Source organism: Alligator sinensis, unplaced genomic scaffold (assembly GCF_000455745.1).
Source record: "Alligator sinensis unplaced genomic scaffold, ASM45574v1 scaffold289_1, whole genome shotgun sequence".
Taxonomy (NCBI): Eukaryota; Metazoa; Chordata; order Crocodylia; family Alligatoridae; genus Alligator; species Alligator sinensis.
This window is the reverse complement of record NW_005841881.1, coordinates 2,136,760-2,137,437: the sequence shown is the minus strand read 5'-3', so window position 1 is coordinate 2,137,437 and position 678 is coordinate 2,136,760.

Below are 678 nucleotides of genomic sequence, written 5' to 3'. Positions count from 1 at the left end.
TCTATGTGGCCATGGCAGAACACATGCAGGAGTGCGGCCACCAGTGCTCCAGCCAGCAGTCCTGTGTCAAAGTGAAGGCCCTGCAGGCTCCGTGGGTCCAAGTCAAGGACCACAATCAGTGGCCTGTCCCTTCCACCTGAGAAGAGAAGAGAAGAAAGAAGAATACAATTGTATGTTTTTGCTTGCTAGCAATGGCTGCAAATCATGGATTGTGAGGACTTGATCACATTCCAAACGTCTGATTCATGCTATGAGTCCTTCTTTCTCCAACGCTATCCTGAACAGAATTTTAATCAAATGTTTGTTTGGGGAATATGGGGTCTTTGTAAAAATACTCATATCTTCATTCAAACAAGGACATTTATTTGTAAGCAAGCATATTTCTGAGTTTCTATTCATTATATATTATTTGCTAATTACTATTTTCCTTTAAAAAAAAAAAAAAAACAACAACAATTTTCCAGTCAGAAATAATACTAGTCATTACAAGGAACTGATCCATCTCCATTGCTGGTACAGTATGTGTTTTGTTTCATCCTAGAGCTGGCTGCATCTCAGAGTTGGGTGGATGGCATATGCATTCATGCATTTTCTGTTTGTAGAACCTTTGGAGAACTTTCAGTTTGAAAATTCCAACATTGTTAAACTTTTGCCTCTAATGTTAACCTCCTGCACCCA